The following is a 22,359-nucleotide window of genomic DNA, read 5'->3' on the forward strand; positions in this document are numbered from 1 at the left end:
GTTTGCTATCATTGGTGAATCAGGATCAGGCAAGTCCTCCTTTATAAATGCAATGCTTGAACTTAGTGGGGACGATCCTACAGCGGCCAAGGTAGGCTGTAACGAGTGGACGATAGGTTGCAAAGAATTCCAACACCCTGAAAAGAAGACATTATTGTTTTATGATCTTCCTGGTTTTGGAACCCCAAACTTTCCGAAAGAATCTTATCTGGAACTGGAAGCTGTGCAGTTTGAGAGTTTCGACTTCTTCATATTGATAACGCAGTGTCGTTTTAAAAAAAATGACCTATGGCTGGTTAGAGAGATTGAAAAACGTAAAAAGCATTTCTGTTTCATCAGAACCAAAATAGACGTTGACATAAGCTCTGACTTCACTCATTAAGCAATCATTGATCTTTTCCATATCGGCAGTAGGTTCGAGCATAGTCGAAAAGGTAGCTGCTCTTCGTTCAAGGATACAAAAACAGGCATTGCTTGCTTCAATTGGCTCGCTTACCCCGATTCCAGGTTTTGGATTAGCTTGTGAAGTTGCAATACTTATGACGGAAGTGAGATTTTACAAGTTGCAATTGGGAACAGATAAGAAAACCATGGAACAGCTGGCAGCAAAGATGGGTATGTCTCTGGAATCGTTGTACAAGGACATCGGTATGACTTCGCATATTATCTTAGCGTCACGAGAAAGCTTTCTTAGGATGTGTGCTATACCACTTGTGTCTGAAACGTTGGAGAACCTGCTTAAAGGGAGTATTAACATTTTTGGACTCTTAGTGTCTGCAGCGGCTAGCTTTCCTGCTTGTTTCTACACATTAAACCGTTTGCTGAACATGTGCGAAGAAGAGGCTAAGAATGTGAACAAAGTGTTCGAGCAATGGATGGTTTACAAAACAAGTACCTCAATCGAGTAACTTGAATAGAATTCACACAAAAACTTGTACAATGTATCGTGTTTATAACTTCACCAGTTTGTGTTTACAAACCGCTGCACTGTAGAATAAATTATATATCACCTTATTAATGCAAGTTATATATCCTTTGTGGTAGACTGAGCAAAATAATACATTTGAGCCGTCAATCAGCTTATTCATGAACGTGTGCGATTGTTAGTAACTAGGCATCACTTCTTGTTTCAATATTTCAATGTGTTTGTGTGCGTTAATGCTGTTTTTCGTCGATCCTAACCATGCTCCTGTGTATAAATTTCATCTTTGTGGTGTTTAATATTTGTAATATACACTTTTGTGTTCCATGTGTCGCCAGTTGATGCGTAGAAACTTTTGGACATAATTTTAACCTCGTTTTGGTCCATCTTACCAAACAAAATGTTCACCATCGTTGAAAAATTTATACAGTTCTAGATAATTTCAAGTTATGACGAACGGTTCATAAATAAATAGTTTGTCTGTGGGAAAAAGGTTTTATAAATGTCAAAACAGTGTTGTTTCTGATATAAATTTATTAAGAGGAAGAACATAAAACTTCTGTGACGAAAATATGTTAAGGCTTACTCTCACAGATTGATCGTTTTGACAATTGTTTTAGTTTTTGTCTCAGATTCAGCTGATTTTGGTATAAATGCATTTAATTCAGTCGTATAAGATTACTCACAACAGAACTGATCTCAATTGTTTGGAAAACCGCCGAAAAATAGATTTTTTTCTAAAAGCGTTAGTAACGCTTTTAGCCATAAATCATCAATTAACAAACGTGAATATGGTAAACTGCGATCTGATATTTTGTCACCAGTCTAGTATCACTGGTGTCCAGACATTTAATAAAAAATAGGCTCATTCCAAGACAAAAATTGTCAAAACTTCAATCTGTGAGAATGCAGCTGAGAATGCAGCTTTAAATAGCGGACTCTATTAAATGGTACTTTGTCTATAGTGTAGCCATTTTTGTCCTTCTTGGTCTGGTTTGTCTTATCTTGAAACAAATATAAAACCGATAAAGTGACTGCCAGGTGGTGATTTAATTTTTGTTCGCGATACCTTGCTCTGGTCGCAGACCTCACTGATTAATTAAAACGCGTTGGTTTTCTTTGGCACTGTTTTTTGAAAAGGGTATTCTTTTTCTATGTTATGGTTATTGTTTTTATTTAATACCAACTAAATTTATCTTTATTTCCACCTCATGGTGATATTCAAATACAAATACATAAAATGATAATTAATAATAAATTGTCAACACTACAAAATAAGCCGATTAGCTATTTACTTTGGCAATGCATACAGTTCTTTAATGCAAAAATCACTATGTCGCATACATTGTTTAAATAAACTTAGCTTAATGTCTTAGACACTCGGGCACCTATACATAAGCATGTAGGATAGCCTCAAGAACTGTTTGCGAGTCAAGTTCTGTGACGTCAGCGATAAAACACCACCTATCATGTTCGTGTATACTACATTCATATACGCTGTGTATTAATCATAGCTCGTTCATTTTCTTAATTGGTAAGGGGGCATAACTCGACTTGCAACGTCTAAGTTACATGTTAATAATCTTGGGTCGATGCCTTCGACGACGTCATTACCACGGAAATACGAAAACCTATCCTTTGTTGTAAAATAAGAGGTGGAGAGAAGTGAAAAAAAGCTTTGTTCGAACTAAATATCTTAAAGTATAAGTTAAACTTCTTCGTTCTATTAAGCTATCGAATATTCGATCGAACGTTTGGTATTCGAATGTCAAAATCGGTATTCGAATATTCGATGTTTTTGTTGAATTAATAAATTAATAAACTTTTTGCCTACAACTGTCATCTTCGTCTGTCTTGTTTTTACAACGATGGACCTGTAATGCCAGAGGTGTGAACTTGATGACACTATACACGCGCCATATCGGATATATAGTCGGGAACTATAAACAGTCCCCGTAATTTTGCATTTACTGGCTGTTAGACAAGTGACATCAAACACATTCTAATTATTTTGGGAACATATAAGATCGGCCTTTATACCAATGTGTTGTCTTCACTGCTAATCAAGCTTGACGATATTGCGCAAATCGCCTTGATGATTCGAAGGACATGTGCTAGTTATGTGCTTTAAACTGTTTTCCATGTTTCGATACAACGCTCTTGCGTTGAAAAGTAATTGTATGGTTTACGTTTAAGGATATATGTCCTGTATTGCTGTACAATACATCAGTCAAAATCGACGTTTGGCCATGGTTGGTGGCGTTTTCTATAAATATATTTCGTAAACATCAATCCCAGAACGAGGCTGCAAGTAACACGTTGGCGCATATCGTCATTTAACCGGGAAAAAACGAAATTCCCCGATCTTATTTTGCATTGTTTAGAAAGGTGAACGCAGATAAAGTTATTTATTTATTTATTTAGTTATTTATTTATTTATTGATTAAGTTCGTTTTTTTTTTAAATATATCGCTTTTTCTTGGGATATATTCTGAAAAAGGGGAAATTCAGAGGCTAATTTGTGAAACAATAAGTGTCAGTCGCGTGTACCGAATACGACAAGGAAGGGTAACAGGGCCCTGGCTATTACGTTAGTGAATATTAGTTAACTACAATTCTTAAAGGATCAATTTTTGTATTCGAATATTCGATCGAAAGAATTACCGAATATTCGAATATCAATTTTGCCATTCGTTTGCATCCCTACATTGAATCAATCAAACCATGGTTATACCATCTCAGACCATTGCCTACCATCTATATTAGTAGGTTTCGAAGCTGAATTGTAACACTGGGCACACGTATTTTTTCTCTTAAGAACAGACTGGATAGCAAGACATGTAGATAAAAACTGCGACCAGTTGCATAGATTACAAGACAACTTTTATTTATACTTGAATCGATGGAAAACAAAGCTGTAGACAATGCTGTCGTTGGCAAATCGGGTCCTGGAAAGTCGACGTATATTATTGCTTCTATTGAAGTAACAAGTGACGATATTTGCGCTGCTGCCGTTGGTTGTGAATCAATATTTTGTGATAACAATGACCATCATTTACCTTGGAAAATCCGCATTTCAAGCTGGGAATTAACCTGGAAGTGAATATGCGTTGATATGACTTATTCATTATCACAACCAGTTATCGTCTAAGTGAAAATGACATTTGGGTGTACAGGAAGGTTTTAAGTGACACTCTAATTCATAATCAATATATAACAAATATATGTTTTGAATGATAAACCTACTAACTAAATAGTGCATTTATTGAAAATATTAATTGCTGATAACAAGATTGCAACCGTGTAATGAATAGCTGAAAACGCACACATATTAAATGATTGGTGAGTGCTAAAATATCTACTGCGATCTACTCATCTCAAGGAAGACATATCGTGTTTTCTGCATTTTTCTTTCAAATTAAACTCGGTATCCTTCACGAGGACCATTGCTTTCGATATTTATTCATCCTTTTTTGTATATTAAGACAATTGAATTAATTCTGGTAAGTCTTATTTGGGATTAAGATTTTTTCTTTAAGGTAACAACACCCCCTTGAACTTTGAGCGAAGAAAATAATATGAACGTTTCTGCAAACAAGCGAAGCATCCCGAAACACACAGTGCTGTACATTTTATATCGGATATTAGAAAACAAAACAAAGCGGTGCCAACAGGGAAATGGCGTTTATCTTGACGAACTATTCTTGATAAGCAGTAACGACACATTGAAATATTTTCGAAGAGGATGTTAACTTTCAAGGCAATCATCATAAAGCGTGATAAACTTTCATGTCATTGTTCGGCTGTTCAGGTATTCAAGAAATGGTGATAAATAAATATATAAATATTGGGTCACCTACCCACCCCGTTAGATATTTATCACGCCGATAACCAGTTAATATGTATAAATGTTTCATTTATTCATCGATATCGGAAAATAGACGTCATTTTGGTACGATATAAATTTGGTGAAGCTTGACCAGTCCAGGACCAATGGCGTTGCGTCATTTATGTGAGTGATATTATTAGTTACGGGGTTAGTAGTTGACCCAATATGGGATATACATGGCAAAGGAAACCATATCGGGTGAGAGCGTAGAGGTAGCAGAATCATTTAGATACACAACATTTGAGCATCATATTCAAATGGAGTTTTATTGGTTATATAAAAATCCCTCCATCCCCTCACCAGTTTGAAAATGTTTATCCGAAATTTTATTCAAACAATGCGGCAGTTATTGGCACTCTCAATGACAGTCGGGGAGAGTCATCGAGAAAGAAGATTCTCTGGTACATTCTCACCAGTTACAACGTACAGACGGAAGAATGGGTAGAAATCATCTGAATAAAACGCAGCAGGCCGGTGTTGGAAAACGGAGCCGCACACCTTTAGTTTAAACCCTAAACTTTTGATTTGACAATACTCGCTCATAAATTGATCCCTAGTTGCATCTCCACAAACGAATAAACTCATTATTATCATACAAAAACAAATGTTTAAAACTTTCACACAGGTGAGCGATTAAGGGCCATCATTACCCTCTTGTTTATTCAAGTTACATATGCTTAGTGGAGTTTAAAAGTTCAAGCATTCCTCCCAAAAAAAAAAACAGAATTCAAAATGGATTGTTTGGGTTTCTAAATGTTAAACTGTTAAGTGTTGGTAATATTACTTAAGATTTCATTGTATTTACGAAGCTCGAAAATACGAAAATAGTAATCATTCGAAAATAGTGTTCGCAGAAGTTCATAATCCAGTGTGGACATACAACACATTTTATGAAGTCACATTTGATTGTAGGTTGTTCCTCCTTGAACTAGAAACTTATGATTTGATGTTCAGATGTTTGTTATTGGGATCACATTGATACGGTAAGATGCCAAATGAAATTGGTATTTAAAATCAAAACCATGCAGCGTTCATCGTTTATACCGTATTGTCAAGTGCTATTGCTGAGTAACTTGTCTCTAAGAAGGCTGACTCATCGAAATGATTAGGTATGAATTGCACACATGTAATATAAGGCTAAACATTCTAGATCCAGCGAAAAATAACTAACAAATCAATGCGTGAAAGATGTTGGAGCAGAGCGTGCGGATCACTTAACACAGTTGCTACAATTGCGGTTGAGTGTAGTTTAAAGGTGGCGGTCTGTCCGTCCGATGTTGCCGGTACGTAAATTTGCTTAAGCATATGCTGGTTCTAAAATAAGAAATAACATATTTTCAATATAAGTACCAGGCTTGTCGATTGTAAGACGCATGTTTGTATGCCAGAGGTCAGCATCTCTCCTAAAGAATCGTAGGTCGAAATTCAGGTACCTCAGCTATTCAGTAACAGTCTACTCTTCCATCATGTACCTTAGCTATTCTATTACAGTTTACTCCATGTGAGATATCTCAGCTATTCTATAACAGTCTACTCAATGTCAGGTTCCTCAGCTATTCTATAACAGTCTACTCCATGTCAGGTACCTTAGCTATTCTATTACAATCTGCTCTACCATAAGGTACCTGCTATTTTATCGAAGTCTGATCCATTCTGATACATTCTGCTCCACCATCATGTACATTAGCTATTCTATTACAGTCTGCTCCTGCATCAGATACCTCAGTTATTCAATTAAAGTCTGCACCACCACCAGGTACCTCAGCAGTTCAATTACAGTCTGCACCATCATCAAGTACCTCAGCAATTCGATAACAGTTTGCTCCACCATCGGGTACCTTAGCCATTTTTTGACAGTCTACTCCACCATAAGGTACCTCAGCTATTATTAAGCTGTCTGCTCCATCATCAGGTACCTCAGCTAATTGAGTACATTCTGCTATACCATCAGGTACCTCCGCTATTCTATTACAATCTGCTCCACCATCAGATACCTTAACTATTCATTTACAGTCTGCTCCACCATCAGGTACCTCAGCTATTCATTAACAGTCTCCACCATTAGATACCTTAGCTATTCATTAACAGACTGCACTACAATCAGGTACCTCAGCTATTCTATTACACTCTACTTCACCTTCAGGTACATTAGGAATTCCATTTCAGTCTACTCCACCATCAGGTACCTCAGGTATTCGATTACAGTCAATTCCACCATCAGATACCTCAGCTATTCGATAACAGTCAATTCCAACATCAGATACCTCAGTTTTGCGATAACAGTCTGCTCCACCAGCAGATACTTCATCTATTCTTTAACTGTCTGCTCTATGTCAGGTACCCCAGCTATTCTATTACAGTCTGATATAACATAAGGGACATCACTATTCGAAAGCAGTTTGATCCACCATGAGGTACCTAAGCTATTATTTTACAGTTTGCTCCACAATCAGGTACCTCAGCTATTCGATTACAGTCTGCTTCACCATCCGATACCTCAGCTACTTGATTACAGTCAATTTCTCCATAGGGTACCTCAGCTTTTCTTTTGCTGTCTGCTCAACCATAAGGTACCTCAGCTTTTCTTTAGCCGTCTGATCCATGATCAGATACCTTGGCTATTATTTTACAGTCAATTCCACCATCAGATACCGCAGCTTTTCTATAACAGTCTGCTCCACCATCAGGTAACTCATCTATTCGATTACAGTCAATTCCACCATCAGGTACCTCAGCTTTACGATAACAGTCTGCTCCACCACCAGATACCTCAGCTATTCTATAACAGTCTGATCCACCATCAGGTATCTTAGCTTGTATTTAACAGTCTGCTCTACCATCGGGTTCCTCGGCTATTCTAAAACAGTCTGCACCACCATCAGGTATCTCAGCTATTCCTTTAAAGTCTGCTCCACCATCAGGTACATCAGCTATTCGATAACAGTTTGCTCCACCATCAGATACCTCAGCTGTTCTTGTGTTGTCTGCTCCACCATCAGGTACCTCATCTATTTTTTAGCTGTATGCTCCACCATCAGGTACCTCAGCTATTCTTTTGCTGTCTGTTTAACCATCAGGTACCTCAGCTATTCTATAACAGACAGTCTTTTTACAGGCTGCTCCAACATTAGGTACTTAAGCTATTACATTACAGTCAACACCATCATCAGGTACCTCAGCTATTCTATAACAGTCTGCTTCACCATCAGGTGCCTCAGCTATTTTATTACAGTCTGCTCAACCATCAGGTACCTTAGCTATTCTATTACAGTCTGTATCACCATCAGGTACCCCAGTTATTCTATAACAGTCTGCTCCACCATCAGGTACCTCAGCTATTCAATTACAGTCTGCTCAACCATAAGGTACCTCAGCTGTTTTATTACAGTGTGCTCCACCATCAGGTACCTTAGCTATTCCATTACAGTGTGCTTCACTATCAGATACCTCAGCTATTCCATTACAGTCTGCTTCACCATCAGATACCTCAGCTATTTTATTACAGTCTGCCTCACCATCAGATACCTCAGCTATTCAATTACAGTCTACTCCACCATAAGGTACCTCAGCTATTTTATTACAGTGTGCTCCACCATCAGGTACCTTAGCTATTCCATTACAGTGTGCTTCACCATCAGATACCTCAACTATTCCATTACAGTCTGCTTCACCATCAGATACCTCAGCCATTTTATTACAGTCTGCCTCACCATCGGATACCTCAGCTTTTCTATTACAGTTTGTTCCACCATCATATACCTCAGTTTTTCCATTACAGTCTGCTCCATCACCAGGTTTTTCAGCTATTTTTTTCAGTCTGCTCCACCATCAGGTTCCTCAGGTATTCTATTAATCAGCACCACCATCAAGTACCTGAGCTATTCTATAGCAGTCTGATCCACCACCAGGTACCTTAGCTATTATTCCACAGTCTACTCCAGAATCCGGTACCTCAGCTATTCAATAACAGTATTCTTTACCATTAGGAACCTCAGCTATTTGATTACATCCTGCTCTACCATCAGATACCACAGCTATTATAGTATAGTCTGCTTCACCATCAGGTACCTTAGCTATTTGATTACAGTCAACTCCACCATAAGCCATCGCAGATTTTCGATTACAGTCTCCTCCACCATCCGATACCTCAGCTATTCTATTACATGATATACTCTGCTTCATAATTGGTTTCCTCCACAATATCATTTAACCAATGTCGTGCATAAAAGTACTCGGAGCAAGCGAACACTAGACACACTCCGACAAATAACAAACATTTAACACAAACTACTATATAGTTTTTACTCGTGAATGTGCTATCTCCTTCAAGGTATGATCATCCATACAGTGGAAGCCATCTGTCGCCTAAACATATTTAAAACAAAGCCGTCTTAAAGTTTAATATTTTTAACTCCTATATAAATGACACAATCCGATTGGTATACATTCATCATGTGGAGGGAGTGTATAATACATACACCCCTAATATTTTGTTTTATGTAATTATTTATGTAATTATAAAATTTGTATAACTAAAAAACACTCGATGAGATTTAATCGTCTCGCAGATAGAAGCTGGGGGTGTATTGAATATACAACCTTAGTGCTGTCATACAACATGGGAGATTCGCTCGTACATGGTATAAAAATACTGAAGTGTATATCCAATACATCCCCAGCTACTTACAGTGCAACTGATAATACATGGCTGTATCCAATGGACAAATACTAGTGTGTTTTTTTTCTTTATATAAACATTGAAAAAATTTAAATGATCCTTTAATGTAGCATAGAAAGCCATGAAATCTCATTTACCCGTCCCCCCCCCCCCCACACACACACACAACCCTTAATAAGAGTATATAGACGCATTCAAATAAGATTAAAATTTGGCATGGTTGTTGCATGCATTCAAATTTGAGATTCCCACTAGGCATCTTTTTCATTTAGCTATATACGTCATTCTAATAATGATGTGAAGAAAAAGCAATTTCTTCTACACAATATCTGAGTAGCCTCCCTTTGAGTGTTTTCTTAATATAGTATACATTTAAATCGAAAGTTGATTTTTCGAAAACGGGTTACACATATGGTCAGGTATTTTACATAGTGAGCATGGACATAAATTATACTTGTTAAACATCAATAATTATTCAAAATTTACATTAACAAATCTATATTTGTAAGCAGGCATATGAGGGATTTTAGCTCTATTCAAAACTGTGTGAAAGAAAAACGAAAAAAACGTAAGTTCGTTTGTATGTACGCTATGATTGTATCAAATGTCGTGATTGACTTGTGTATTAAGCTGGATATAAGTACATGTATGTACATTTCAATATTTAGCACATCGGTTTGAGGATAGGTCAGCAATTTATGGCCTTAAACTAAGAATGGTTCATGTTGTTCTTGTTCCGATTATTGTATTAAGGTATAATAAGGTATAATATGATTTAAGTTGTTTTCCATGAGGCCGTTACTCATTAAACTAATATCAAACCACTATAATCAGTTGAACAATAATATGGTTCTGTTTTGTTAATAATTTAAAGCACATGGTTGCATTATCCAATGTATTTACTAGAAGCGCCTTGCAAAAAGCAATACTATCATTAGCTCGTCAACTCACTTGAGCTTTGTCATTAAAGAAATAATATGGATTATACAACAATGTGTTTTCATTTGTTCTAATACAATCCCTTTTTTGGTCAATATTGAAATACAGGGATGTGTTTTTATTCCAAAATTGTGTTTCTAATACAGTGTGCAGCGCATATTTTTGGTTCGCAAATTTATTTCCGTGCAGCTCTCTCACGGTTTCTTGTAAAGGATCGATACTTTGAAACTTTTCATTCCCATCTTGGTCTTATATACTCGAACCGATTGTGTTTTGTTTTTCGTTTATTTTTGTCAAATCTCTTTTTGTCGATTTAAGTGTCCTGGCAACGTAGTTTTCATCGTTGTTTGGTGTTCATTGTAGGCACCTTTGTTTGCTTCAATGCTGATTTCTTATGGATTCTTCCTACGCTTTTATATATAAATTATTGCTTCTAATGTTTCGTCGGCGTGATTCAAAAAGCAGCCAACATGGTTTTGGTCTTTCTCAATTTTTAAGAAGTTGCTCCTTTTGGTGCCTACCGCCTTTGATATGCATGTATTCTGCGGCACATAACAAACTAATTCAAGCGATTGGTTCTCCAAATATAACGAAGCAAAGGATGAAATTGTTTTTGGCATTGTCTATGGCTTTAATTCTCCTGTTCGATCCTATGCTGTGTTATAATTGTTTTTCGCTTCATGTACACACATTTTGCGACCCCTTATAGCACAACTTCAGCGGTTGGGGCTCCTAATTTGACGACACAAAGGATTACTGTTTTCGCGACATTGCCTATAAATTTGATTCTCATGTTCGGTCTCTTGGTGTGTTGTGATATTTATTTTCCGTTTTTGATGCTGTACTTGGTCATAAAACTATTTGTAATTCCTGCAAATACCGGAGATGGATGCCCGACGATGCACACTACAGATGTCAAAGGGCCCGGTGTATGATAATCAAACAGGACTTTGCCGCACTATAGGAACTACAGAATAGGTATATGTGTTAAGATGAAAATCTTTGTCTGATGAAATGGTGTTCATTTTGTTGTGCTCCAATCCTGCCTCGGCAGACTTTGTGTATCATCCGTTATCTATAATTGATGATAGGACCTCATTCGCTACAGCGGCGCTCGCCAGTTTAAAGCGGATTATAATCCAAATACATGCAGGTTGAATGCAAAAACTATATTGATACTGAAAAAGAAGACATAGATGGAAGAAACATAATACTTTTTTTTTAAATGCGTACACCTATCACCATTGTACTTATTACGTGGTATAATGTTTAAAGTATTAATCATTCATTCTAACATCAGACCTTAAGAAGAATATTTACATATGTATTTCGAAGTCAAAATGGTGAATTGACTACAAGTAGACCATGCAAATAATAAAAAAAAATACAGCGAAAACATTTGATTTTTTTCCAAAATAACTTTAAACTTTTAGCAGGGAATACGTTTACGAATCCAAGGCCAAGTCTACAAGGTACGGGCCGTTTTGCATGGATTATACCAATTTCACTTTAATTCTGAATGCAAAAACAATGTATAGAATGACTCCGACTATGTATTGGTTATTTGGTCTACTTAAATGGGATATTGGAATGCCGCCGAGTTTATATCATTTAACAATAAAGATAATTTAGATTTCAAATATCTACACGATAGCAATGGTGAATTGTCAAACTTATATGGAGTGTTATTAAAGCTGCACTCTCACAGATATACCGTTTTTTACATTTTTATTTTTATTTTTATGTCTTGGAAAGAGCAAATGTTTGCGTAAATATCTGTAAACCAATGATAAAAGATTGCTGGATCGCACATCTTCATATTTTCGTTCGAAAAAAATTTAAAAAAAATATGGTTTAAACCGTTACGAACGGTTAAAGGAAATGCATAAAACATCAATTTTTGAACTTGATCTTCAAGATGATCTTGTTAATTTTTGGGTTTCACGAAACATTATCTGGATCATCTAATGAGCTTAATCCCGTTATTTTAATTCTTATAATTAATAGGATTAAATCTCGGATAAGCGATTTAAAAATGGCCGACTTTCACAGAAGATTGCAGCGTCTGCGTGAGAGAGCGGCCGGAATTACTATTCCGCGCCTGTTTAGGGACAGATTAAACCCGTTGGAGGTGCTATCGCCAGAGGAGGTGTTTCGGCGCTACCGATATAGGCCGGAGAGTATTATTACGCTGGTGACACTGATGTTTCCTTTGTTGGAGAGGGCAACTCAGCGTTCTTGTCCCCTACCCCCTCTTCTGAGTGTATTTGTAACACTCCACTTTGTGGCAAGTAGTTCCCATTACACCGTAATCGGCGATGTTCATGGCCTTTCGACTTCATCTGTGTGTCGCGCAATGCGTAGGGTTATTATAATTATGGCTAGGCTTGCCAAGAGGGCGGAATTTTATGCACTTGCGGGTAAGAACATACACGCATTTATATATAATAACATTATCGATGTATTTCCTTCCTGTGAATATAAAATTCGGTAGTTCCTAAAACCACCGGACCGGAAGTGGCGGAAGTGAAGCAGCTGTCAAACATTGTCGAACGATTTTTAACATTTTATACCTAAGGAAGTATTTTTCCATCATTTATTAATCGATTTAGCTGTAAAACACAAAAATATCGTGATTTCAATTAATTATTCTTGTAGTGCGAGTGCACTCTTTGACCTGTTGACACATGAAGTGCTGACGTCACTGGTCTGTGAGCACATCTCGGGGAGTTCGAGATCAGATGTAGAAGAAGCAAGACGTACTTTGATATACTGCTTAATAAAAGACCTCACGTGTTCTTTCCCTAAAGTTAATGGTAAGCTAGGTTTGGTCTAAGTAATAATAGGGAATACTTTTATGGTGGCAGCGGTGTTTTGAAATTCTGCAACTTTTGTTGGCAAATTTTCCTCGAGAATTTTCCCGCGTTTGAAGTCACATTTTTTCGTCAATTTTTGGCCGTTGTTAATTTTCTTCTGGTCTTACCAGTTGATTATTTGATTCTACGTCGTAGTCTTCATGGACTGCCACGAACCCGGCCCCTTCGTTTGCTTTTGTTTGTTTTTTGAGGCCTTTTCAGCGTCCTTAGCAACTTTTCGGACGGGAAGAGTAGCCGGACAGAAGACAAACAAGGTCGGTGGTTGTACAATCAAGTTAATCTTCTACTCAGGAGCATTTGATTTGTAAGCATGGCCAGTAGTAAAGTGCTTGTAAACTTCTTGTCTGTTGAAGACTTGCAGACAATTCCAAATATTGGCCCAAGGTTAGCATCTACTATTGTGGATTTGCGTGAGCATTATGGCAATCTCACACCAGAAAGTTTGCAGACAATGCTTCGGCATAAACTGCCGGACACTGTCATGCAAGAGTTGGATTTCACCCCAAACAGAGACTTGGTCGGCAACACCTGCCCACCTCCTCTAGGTGTACAAACATCCCATACCACCCCTCTTGTTTCAAAGATTGAGACAGAGGTTGACGGGTTTGAGACCTTGGTTGCCTCTGCACAAAAGCAGTTGAATGACAGGAAAAAGGTGAGTGTATGGAAGACTGGGCAGATAGGGTACAAGAGTTAGCGGCTGAAGCTTTCCGGTCACTGCCGGAGACCTTCACAAACCAGCAGGCGATAGACCGCTTCTGTCAAGGCCTGCAAGATCGAGAAGCTGGTCATAGCACCTTCATGCGTAAGTATACAACCATTGAAGAGGCCATGAATAACATCAGGTTGTTTCAGCATTCCAAGAGTGCTATGGGCAAGAAAAAATCTATTAATAAAGCAGTAGATTATGACGAAGATGTAGCAAATGTCTACGCCGTTCAGAATCCTTCTAGAACTGCGTTAGACATGAGCGTTCTCAAGAGAGAACTACAGAGTCTGCGAGAAGAGGTGAAGCGGCTTGGAGAAGCTAGGCCCACTCAACCGCGTAGCAGACAGCAGCGTTTCAACCGTCCGCGAGGTACGTATGGCTGTTACATTTGTGATAGTAAGTCGCACTTGATTGCTGAATGTCCCCACAAGAAGGACTTTAAGGCGTTTGTTTTAAACGCAAAAGGGTCAGGATAGCGAGCCAATCCTTGACCCAAGAATACTCCGGCTCAAACCCAGAACAGCGAAACGAGGTATGTAGCAAACTTGTTTCTAATGAGACCGTACCATCCAATTCACTACCAGACGCCCCATCTGCAGTCATTGTTTCATTAAATGAGACCACAAATGACATACAGTCAGAACAAGGCAAAACACCTTCTCCTTGTTTGACACCAGGTTCTCTGCCAGCTGATGGTACAGTACTTGCACCTCCTGTCAAGGTTTGTTTGTTGAAGTCCATATCTGCATAATCCTGGTCACTGCAATTCATATGTAGCTGGAGTTGCAGTTGAAGATCTTCCTTGCGGTGGTTGTAATTATTGTGTGAGGGCTGACAACCAATGTGGTTCATTTTCCCGGAAGGTAGATGTAGTTCCGGTGGCAGCGCAGAAGGCTGAGGTTGGGGAAGGTCGCGCCTTCGAGAACCCAGCATCCGGGAGCGCCTGTCAGGGAGTGGGGGCTACAGCCACATTGGGTAGTACACAACGGGCACATAGTATCTCGTGGCCGGAGGGCTCAACGATACAGAGTGAGATTGTGCACAGGGGATCAGCGAGTGCTCAATACATTACAGAGCAACAACACCATGTCTGTGACGACAGTGGCAAGCCGGTGGACAGAGTGGACTCTCCGCAAATAGCTGTCTCTGAATTAGCCGTTTCATCTGAGCCTGATACTCAGGCTTCTCCGACAACAGCAGAAAGCAGGACATGGGACCCAGGGGAGAATGAAGTATCAATGACAGCCAACGCTTATAGTCAGCGGCTGTAAGCAGTATCCTGAAATACAGGATTAGCTGCCTTCCTTTTCTTCTAGGTGGGAGGGGGAAGGTGAAGTAGATGGGTTTACAAAAGTTAAGCCCATAACACCTAGTTGCAGTTGGTTACTTCAAGTATCCTCAACCAGAAGTGCTGGAAGTAAATATTTACTGATGTAGATATTTTGGTAGTCGTCAGTGGCTCGTTCAACTTACTGGTTGGACCAGCCCTAGCAGTGATCTTGTCAGATACTTTTGACTTGATCAGCCTTCTACAGACCCCGGTGCCGTCCCAACAAAAGAAACAGGGGGAGAGTGTAGTGCGAGTGCACTCTTTGACCTGTTGACACATGAAGTGCTGACGTCACTGGTCTGTGAGCACATCTCGGGGAGTTCGAGATCAGCTGTAGAAGAAGCAAGACGTACTTTGATATACTGCTTAATAAAAGACCTCACGTGTTCTTTCCGTAAAGTTAATGGTAAGCTAGGTTTGGTCTAAGTAATAATAGGGAATACTTTATTCTGAAAAACCAATCGTGTTTCTAGCATTTAGATGCTATCCTTTTCTAATTGTATTTGAACACCTGTTCAAGATGAAAGTAAATGAGATTTATATGCTATTGTAAATGTTCTATCCCCGGAATTGGTGTAAGTAAATAATTTGTTAACTATTACATCCACATTTCTTGACAGCACTCTGAAAAATTCTAAAGGATGTGTACATTAGTATTTATCAAAGTGATGCATGTATGTGGGTAAGAACCAACTGACGGGTTAGCTGATATTATTGCTGTGATTAGAGCTCCACACCAAGCAGACTTCTCACTCCCTGGTTATTTCTAGTATAAAGAAACATGGGAGGAAAAATGCACTCAATGTGGGGCTCAAATCCACAACTGAATAAACATTAGCATGACAGCAGAGTGTAACAGGTAGCTGGTTCTTATCCCGCAAACACACCATGTACAGTACTTATTAAGTATTAATAAAAATGATGTAAATATAATCTTATTCTAAATAACCTACTAAAATTTCAGGATTTCCAAATGTCATTGGTTTGATAGACGGCACTCAAGTATGTGTACGAGCCCCTCATGAGTTTGAAGCCGATTATGTAAACAGGAAAGGGTATCATTCGATCAATGTACAGGTACATGGAAGGAAGTTGTGATGAGTTTGTTATAGTTTAAACTTATTCATTTTACAATCTCTTTTTTATGATTGTAAAACTAATTAATAAGCATTATATTATTAATTCCCGCTGGCAGGATTTTATGAGAGAGTGTGGTCTTATGTTGTTTGGGAGTCAGGAGTACCTGGATAATACAATTGTCTAACTTGGTATCTACTAATCAATCTCACACTGATGCACTGGCATGACGCAGTCATGCACCCAAGCTGGGAAATCGAACCAGGGTCGACCAGATGAAAAGCAACTCACATACCGGACAACCAAAGTCAGTGTGTTTTATTGTACTAAGGTCTTTCATGTATTATTTATAATTTTTTCCATAAGGGTAAGGCATTTGTCCATAGCATTACATATGACCACAAATTGTGTTTTTTTTCTCTATAAGATTTGAAGACGGTTTACCAAAAGATCAATTTATGAGGGTGCAGCTTTGAAGACAAGTTTTACTACTGTTGTATGTGTACTATTTCAGATGGTTTGTGATAAAAAGCTTCGTTTTATGAATGTTGTTGCCAAGTGGCCAGGAAGTGTCCACGACTCGAGAATATTCAGAGAGTCACGCCTTGCATCAGAATAGAGCAAGGTACCTGGAGTGATTTTTGTTTTGTTTAACTTTCTAACCTTTTGAATTATTTTGCTTTAGGTTGGTAGTAATGCACCAGTCAATTGTAACCACAGCCTTTCGGAATCAGGGAAAAGAGATGTGGTTACAATTTACTAGTGCTACATAATCGAAACAACAGTGCATGGTGGATAATAAAAGTACTAGTCTCCTATTAGGGATATATTATGAAGACTTTGAAGTCTTATGCTAAACGGTTCCTGGTCTTTACACAAACTGGTCACTTTGGCTTTTATGTGATTTTTTTCAAGAGGTATTATGATGTTATATGATGAACTTAGGATGTTCTTTAAAATGTCAGGTCAATATTTTTTTATTTTGTCTAAGAAAATTTTCTTTTATCCAATCTTGATTAACTGTCTCCGTGGCCTAGTGGTTATGCATCCGCCTATGGAGCGGGAGGTCATTGGTTCAATCCCTGGCTGCCTCATAGTGCAAGGTCTAAAGACACACACACACACACACATATATACACACACACATACGAAAGGTGGATTTATAGATTATGAAATAAAAGTATTAATTTGCAATATTTTAAAATCAATCTCGGAAACAGAACACTGACCATTTGTTATAATTTGCTTGATGTTGTATTGTAGGCCAACATAATGGGTACATACTGGGAGACAGTGGGTATGGCTGTAAGCCATACCTTCTCACACAATACCTGAATCCAAGAACAGGACCTCAAGAAAGGTACTTCACATACACTACTTTTATGTAGATTATAGATGCTTATTTTTAGCTCGACTATTCGAAGAATAAGGAGAGCTATACTACTCACCCAATTGTCTGCGTTGGCGTCACCCCTTGGTTAAGGTTTTGCTTGCAAGCACACATAGGTAAATATCTCAGCAACTACTTGAGGTATTGCATTGGGACTTTATACAATGGTACTCAACCATCCAACCTACTTAATTAACCAAGTTAGATAACTCTAGTTTGCATTTAATGCAAATAATCGGCCTTTATTATTTGACTTAGAAATTCTGGTTAAGGTTTTGCTTGCAAGCACACATAGGTTAATATCTCAGCAACTACTTGAGGTATTGCATTGAGACTTTATACAATGGTACTCAACCATCCAACCTACTAAATTAATCAACTTAGATAACTCTAGTTGCATTTAATGCAAAATAATTGCCCTTTATTGTTAGAATTAGAAATTCTGGTTATGGTTTTGCTTGTTACCACATTTAAGTCAATACCTCAGCGAATACATCATGTATTGCATTGAAACTTTACACACAGGCTCCCAACCATTTAACCTTCTTATTTAATCAAGTAAGATAACTCTATCTTTCATATTATATAATTTTTACCCCTTTATTATGCGACTTAGAAATTCTGGTTAAGGTCTTGCATGTTAGCACACATAGGATAATATCTCAGCAACTACTTGATTTATTGCATTGAGACTTTATACAATAGTATTCAACCACCCAACCTAATTGAATAACCAAGTTAGATAACTGTATTTTGCAAATAATGGCCCTTTATTATTACACTTAAAAAATCTGGTTAAAATTTTGCATGTAATCACATTCATGTTAATATCTCAGCACATCATGTATTGCATTGAAATCTAATCTAACAGTGATCCATGCATGTTTGGCCAAAACTTATCAATCCTTAATCTGAAAAGCGGCGGAATAGTTGAGAGCTATTGTTTATTTATTTGTGTCAATACCTGTATTTTTATGCAATCGGTTATGAAATATAAAACTAATCATATTTTCTGAAAAAGGTATCTACAATAACAAAAGTTTTTTCTGTTATTCTCAAAAAATCAAATATGTACCATTTAATCTGCAGCAGCATTACTTGAGATTAATATCTTTATTATGAAAAGACATAGAAGTATATGAAAAAAATAAATAAGTGTGTTATTTATAGCGGTCAAACTTCCAGTTTAAGGCAGACTATGTTTTCAGGTATAACGAAGCACTGTTTAGAACACGGGTAACAGTGGAGAGGTCTTTTGGAGTGCTGAAAAGACGATTCCCATGCTTGTCGTATGGTCTTCATTTGGAACCAGAGATGGCATGCCAAGTGATCATAGCCTGTGTTTTTCTTCATAACTATGGTATTGAACGTAGAGACATCATGGCAAACATGCACGATGCTACAGACATTGACCAGCCTCAGGCAGATGTTATCCCAGCAAACGAAAATGGACTTCGATATAGAGACATTGTGGCCCAACGTTATTTTTAAAAACCTGTATGGTTTTATATTGTTTGCAATAATGCAAACTGGTAAACAGCAAGCACCTTCAAAATTATTCTTACTAGTGATTTTATATCATTAGTCGAATTTTATATATGTTATGCCCCACTTAGAAGAAGAGGAGTATATTGCTTTGCACATGTCGGTCAGTCTGTCAATTACTTGAAGTATGGTCATCGAACTTGACATAAAGATATGGCCTGACCAGTAGATGACCCCTATTGATTTAGGGTGCCATTCGGTCAAAGGTCAAGGTAACAGTGGCAATAAATTTTAAAGCTTGTCCGAGTAATTAATCAACAATGCCTAGACCTATGGCCATCACACTTGACATGGAGGCTGGGCCTGACCAGTACAAGATTTATATTGATTTGAGGGGTCATCATGACAAAGGTCATAATGTTTGACAAACATCTCTTGTTAAGTTAAAGCTCGTCTCTGTACATATGGAGATGTTATCATTCTCACGCTGGTGCCAATAGCACTATTTTCTCATCTAATTCTTGATGTATTACATTGAAACTTTAAAGCTGCACTCCCACAGAATGAATAAGCCAATTTTGGGGAAAACAGTTATATAACACTGCTGACAAAGAGTTTGATTGAAGATTTTTATATTTAAGTTAAAAAATAAATGTTTTATGCATTTGTCTTGAACCATTACTTAATTCTTGTCTCTGCCACATATGGAGTGAAAACTGTATTCATTATTAAACATGTGTAAAAATAAAATGATGTCATGAATATTTTACCTCCTGATTATTGAACTCATGTAACATGGTGCAAGTCATGAATGTAGTTGTAATAGCCTTAAAAAAACTATTTTAGTCTGTGTAAAATTTGACCTATGAACAGAAGGTACAGGTGGATGGATGACACATTCTGTAGTCTTTCAATAAGTTTTAATATGTTAATTCTTTTATAGTTTAAGAAAATTTTAAATAGCCATTCTGAAATGAAATGGGCCTAAAAAAAACATGGTACTTCTCTCATACATTTTTAACTTCTATTTGAGATGGATTTTTAGTTATTACTTATTCAAGGAAAACAGAATGCATTGCTTAATGGTATATAAAATAAAAACAAAACAACATCTTAAAAAAGACTTATTTATATACATATCATATATGACAGTATTTAGTATCACAGAATAAGATATCACAAATTTGCATGAAAGTTGTTATATATGCAATTCCTCCCTCTGATATGAACGAAATTGTAAAGAAAGCTTTGAAGTAATATCAACAAACTGTAGAAACATATACGGTACATAGATCCGTTTATCATGGCTAACAATTGATATAATCTTTTAAACTGTTATAAACAATAAACAACTTCACAAAAGCGATTTGAACACAGCATGAATTTCTAAATGTGTTATTTTAAAGAACTGTCATCTGTCAGACTTTGGTAAATGAAGTCAGGTATTTTTTGAATTAAATGTTAAGTAAGAACAAGTGTAACAACTTGGTATGGTCTATTGCAGCAAATAATTGCACAAACTCAACAACTATTATGAAGTGTGCAAATGTACATGTAAAACTAGTAACAACAATAAAACAATATCATAGGCAAAATGTATATACTTCATCAAATTTACATCAAAATGAGTAGGCTTCATGATGTATTACAAACCCATAAATATTCTCTGTGAAATTTTGATCCAATTATATTATAGGAGTGACTCACATACTTGAAATTCAAGAAAGGTATACTTCAGATCGAGTAGCAATTGAAATGCTTTGTGCTTATCTAGTTTTATTTCAAAATATATGTTAGGACGACTGACTTGTTTCTAGCAAGAAGTAAAACACAATTATACTTAGTAGATTACTAGATTATAGTAGATTATTAACGTAAGTAGTTGATTTTAGGAATATCATTGTATGACACTGCAAGAAACTTAAATATAAAATCCCATTTAACATTCAAATTTAACAGAGCTCAGGAAAAAAGAGGATGCAATTAGAGGATGAAATTTTCTTTCCATTTGTTAAAAAGAAAGCATAGTATTCAAAACAAGTTACATATTTTGTAAATTATTTAAATACATTGCAGTTATAATAGTGGGCGAAATTAACACAAGCCCATAGGCCCTGCAGTTGTAAAATAGTTTTTTTTGGCTTGCTCAAATTCAGAAATTTATATAGCAGGGCTTGTTAAAAAATTTGATGCCAAACAAAAGTATAAGAATTCGTGCTTGTTCATCCGTAGGTCTAACTTCAATGAATGTTATAAGTAGAGGTAAAGTATTACAACAGCACCAACAAACTAACATATCTTTCCAAATAACAGATTGTAACCATGTATCTTACAAATAGAAGAAAGCACTGTTTTAAATGATTGGTGAGTGCTAAGAGATTTTCTTAGGACTGCTATTGTATCATAAGGTACAAATACCACTTTTTCATTCTCATTCTTTCAAATACAACTCTGTTTCCTTCATAATAACCATTGGTTTTGACATTTAATTATCCTTTTTGTAATATTAAAGTGACACTCTTATTCAAAATCAGTACGTACTTATATTTAACAAACAAAATCTTTGACTGAGAAACCATTAACTACTTACTTAATCATGCATTTATGGAAAATATTAAATACTGATTACAACATTTTAACCATGTATTTGATAGCAGCTCAATTTTTTAAAAATGAATAGTGAATGCTTAAAGATTTATTGTGATCTACTATAGTCTCATAAGGTAAAAAATAGTATGTTTTATGCTCATTTCTTTCAAATTAAACTTGGTATCCTTCTTTAGAACCAATGTTTGACATTTATTCATCCTTTTTGTAATATCTAAACAATATCATTAACTGTGGTATATCTTTAAAACAATATTATTAAATGTGGTAAATCATATTTTGGAGAAAGAGTGCTTTAGTATTTTTAGAATTTGGATGAATTTATACATCTGATTGATTTTAAATTATTGAAATTCCTTAAGTTGATGTTTGCGAAAATTTAGTGTAACAAGATGCAACTCCTCCTCCCTTCTGTTCTTCTCTCTCCAATAGTGCTCTTGGGCAGAAAATGCTGCTG

At 36.8% G+C, this 22,359-nt stretch overlaps 1 long non-coding RNA gene across 2 annotated transcripts; it reads left to right on the forward strand.

Moving 5' to 3' along the window:
* The first annotated feature begins 9,916 nt into the window (after positions 1 to 9,916).
* LOC128227867 (uncharacterized) lies at positions 9,917 to 19,965 on the forward strand. 2 transcript variants are annotated; one of them, XR_008259867.1, is made up of 5 exons: positions 9,917 to 10,057; positions 13,087 to 16,420; positions 16,935 to 17,045; positions 17,684 to 17,780; positions 19,019 to 19,965. It is a non-coding gene; the product is annotated as an uncharacterized LOC128227867 (long non-coding RNA). The 2 variants fall into 2 exon arrangements; XR_008259866.1 differs by having other exon boundaries at positions 16,308 to 16,420.
* The last annotated feature ends 2,394 nt before the right edge of the window (positions 19,966 to 22,359 follow it).

This window comes from Mya arenaria, chromosome 3 (genome assembly GCF_026914265.1).
Source record: "Mya arenaria isolate MELC-2E11 chromosome 3, ASM2691426v1".
NCBI lineage: Eukaryota > Metazoa > Mollusca > Bivalvia > Myida > Myidae > Mya > Mya arenaria.